Source organism: Danio rerio, chromosome 25, assembly GCF_052040795.2.
Source record: "Danio rerio strain M-AB ecotype USA chromosome 25, GRCz13ab, whole genome shotgun sequence".
Classification (NCBI taxonomy): Eukaryota; Metazoa; Chordata; class Actinopteri; order Cypriniformes; family Danionidae; genus Danio; species Danio rerio.
Window position 1 is genome coordinate 10,735,001 of NC_141045.1, and position 3,909 is coordinate 10,738,909.

The 3,909-nt window shown below is 31.4% G+C and overlaps 1 long non-coding RNA gene across 1 annotated transcript in view; it reads right to left on the minus strand.

Moving 5' to 3' along the window:
• LOC141380900 (uncharacterized) overlaps nucleotides 1-2,812 on the minus strand; it is a 201,638-nt gene extending 198,826 nt beyond the window's left edge. The window contains exon 1 of the long non-coding RNA XR_015526192.1: nucleotides 2,681-2,812. This is a non-coding gene — a long non-coding RNA (uncharacterized LOC141380900). The remainder of the gene's footprint in view (nucleotides 1-2,680) is intronic.
• Between the last annotated feature and the right edge of the window lie 1,097 nt (nucleotides 2,813-3,909).

Sequence of the window (3,909 nt, forward strand, 5' to 3'; positions counted from 1 at the left end):
TTGATAATAAATAATATATATTTTTAAAACTAAATTGCAGAGAATTTCTGTCGCAATACCAATTTGCTTACCCAATACACACCATTGTTTCCAATACATTTCCAATTATTTCAAGACTAACTATCAATAAAGGAATATATTGTATCTTTGTTCTTCAGTCATATGGTGAGACAAGGAAAAAAAAAAAAAGATATATATATATATATATATATATATATATATATATATATATATATATATATATATATATATATATATATATATATATATATATATATATATATCAGGGCTCGAAATTAACTTTTTTACGTGGTAGCACTGGTGCTCCCAACTTCAAATATTTAGGAGCACCAAAATATTTTTAGGAGCACCAGAAAAAATTTAGGAGCACCCACCAAAAATGAATGAGCACCGCTGAAAATAGTTTTTTAAGGGATTTATTGTATTTTAAAACAACATCAATAGGACTGACTAATAATTAGGCTATAGAATATTAGTGATGATGAAAATGACAATAATAGTAACAATGAATTACATTTCTCATTATGATGCTGCCTTGAATGTGCATGAATGTAGGTAATCTGCTATAAAAAGTCTGTTACTTTATGAAAAATAATTGTATAGTTTGCATCAAACAAAAATGAAGCATTGCAGTAAGAAATATTTATTTTGTACTGCTGTTTATATATGCATGTCAATTTAATAAATAATATTTCTGCTACAAAACAAACAATAGATTATAATAAATCATTCAATTCAATAATGAAAGCTGCAAAGCAGTCATTGGTAAATAAATAAAAAAATATTATACACCTCAAAAAAGAATAGACAAAAGAAAAGTAAGTAAAGTCTCACTTCTATCACTCCTTAAAAGTTTTGGTTTCAGTTTGTGTCAATTTAAAGGTTCAGTCTGAGATGATCTTCATTTTTCTGTGTTTGTGGAAAAGCTGGCGAGTCAGCCGACCCAATTTATGAGCAGGCAGAGCAGGATTCTTGCGATGACAACCGGCGCAATAGCGCTCTTTGTTATGAGCCGCAGTTTCAGTGTAAACTTGGTAAAGGCGAGCTTCTTTGGCGATGATATGTACAGTAATAGATTTGACTTTTAGCGGACATTTGCGCTGAACACGCAGTGGATGGATCGCGTACTCGATTGATCTCAGCTGGCGGATCATTATTCACCACGTGATGTGTCATGATCGCTCTCATCTGCGCCTCAACTTTAGGTGGGGTTTGCAAACCTGTGTGGTTTAAGTTTTTACTCTTCAGCCGTTTGCATTTCCCGTGGTCATAAAAGCTCCAACTCCCTGTCATCTGACAGCGGAATACCTTGAGTGATTGACAGCTAATATGAACCAATATAGCGGCAGGGAAGAACGATTCAGCACGTTTTTACAAAAAATCAAAACAGGTCGCACTACAACCATTATCTGCAGTCGAACTAATGCTCCCATATATATTATGAGGTCGCATAGATTAATATTCGGGCGCATATGCGACCAAAATGGTCGCAATTTCGAGCCCTGTATATATATATATATATATAAATATATATATATAAAATTATTTTTTTTTTTAAATTTACAAACGACAAATTTACACTACATTTTACAGTCTAGTAAGTAATCGATTTTTGAGGCCAATGTTAGAGGTCAATTTGATGTTGATTTGACAGCAATGTAGTTTATATGCATTGTAGGGATGTAAAAATTCAGGGTACATTTGTAATAAAAGATTTTAGATAAATACAATTTTTGTTCTTTACTTTGGTGGTCCAAATGGCGTTAATAATATATGGATGTCAAAGGGACATGAAGGTTTTGACATCAAATACATTTGCAATTTAGACATGTTTTCTGACATCAAAGTGTCTGCTGGGATGCAGAGTGGTTGTATTCAAATAATAATAATAATATTAATAATAATAATAATAATAATAATAATAATAATACCTTACAGAATATATAAAGTAAATTTACGTTATATTTTTTCAACCATAAAATAATGATTCAAGAGCATTATGGGGTGGTTTTTAAATAACATAAAATGTTTAAATGACCTAAATTAACTAATACAGAACGTTCCCTACTGGATTTTTTTAGCTGTAACGAAGCAGTGTTAAAAACATACCTGATCTTTTTATTTTTATTTTGAAAAGGTATCTTTGCTACATCCTCATTTATGCTCACTATATTTCCTCCTGTTTACTTACTGTTCGTTTAAAATTGTTTTGTGTTCACAATACACACGCCGAGCAAAAGAGTAACGTTAAACAATGTATTTTTAAAGTCATTTGCTGCTAATATGATTTTCCCTATTTAGAATTTTCCAAGAATACTTTTATGATGTTATATTATTAAGGAGAAGTCTGTGCGAATGTAAAACCAACTTTAGTTGTTTTGTTTATGTATACAGTCATTCGTCATTCATTGCAGTAAACAATGTGCAGTGTCCATCAAAGGCCTACACTAGACTTACATAAGGTGATGGTTTACAAATGGTTTTGTAAAAATGCTTTAACAACAGTCTTTATGAGAAAGATATGAGTGCAGACATCTACATTCACCTTTTTCTGCTCGTTCACTGTTGAACGTTCTACACTACAGCCAAACACTTCACTGACTCGAATGTGATTTTTGTTCCCTGCATTGAATGAAAAGCAGTAAAAAACGTTGTTTACCTTGAAATAAAGACAAAGACTTCTCTCTGACGTGTTGCTCTCAAGCACTTCTTTCGGCGGTAACGTGCGTTCCCTACAAAATTAGTGCAATGAGTCTGAACAAATGACTCGTATCAACCGATTCTTTCGAGTGAACCAAAATAAACAGCACGACCATTTATCAAATTTATTTGCAGCCTGTTTAAATTCAGAACATTTGTAGTCAATATAATTAATCGTGGATTATATAAATTTGGATACCATTTGGACAAAGTATTTTTTGTTGTAGCTACAAATCAGCTACAATGGTTAAAGGTTGATGATTCAAATGAATCAATTCAATTCCTGAATAAATTGCTCTTTTTTGTTGTAAACATATTATTTTACCAAATCAGTTAATAATAATAATAATAGTAATAACATTAAATAAAATATGATAATATATTGACCAGCAGTTTGAATCTTCTCAAATTGCTGTTATGAAGTCAGAACAAATGACTCGTATAAACCGATTCTTTCGAATAAATCAAAATACACAGTCTTTATATTAATCAAATTTACTTGCAGCCTATTTTAGTTCAGAATATTTGTTGTCAATATAATTAATCAAGTAGACATTTGGACACCAACTGGACATAGTTATTCAAACAAACATTAAACACAAATCAACAACAGGGTTACAGGAGGAAACCCTCGCAAATGCAGGGAGAACATGCAAACTCCACACAGAAACGCCAACTGACTCAGCCAAGGCTCAAACCAGCAACCTTCTTGCTGGGAGACGACAGCACTACCTACTGTGTCGCTGGTAAAATAAACTGTCATATTTTAAAGACATAGCGGGGGAAAATGGAATTTAACGCAGTGCTTCTTGTCCAGTCTGAGACTCTCTTCATATTGTATATCTATCAGGCAGTGAAGATCACAGATTTCTTGCACGTGTCAATTTTATAATGGAAAGCCAAAAAAAAAAGTCCAAATCCTAAATTAAAAGTGCTTGTGCATATTGATTCACATGAATCAATTCAATTTAATTTCTAAATGAATGGATCTTTTAATTTGTAAATATATTACTTTACCAAATCAAAAAATAACATAAATATTAAATAAAAAAAACACTAACTTTAGAATAAATCCAAAGAATATATGATTAATACTGTATATCGATTAGTAGTTTGAATCTTCTCAAATAAGTTGCTGTTATGGAGTCTAGTTCTAATCAAATGACTCTCATGAACCGATTCTTTTTT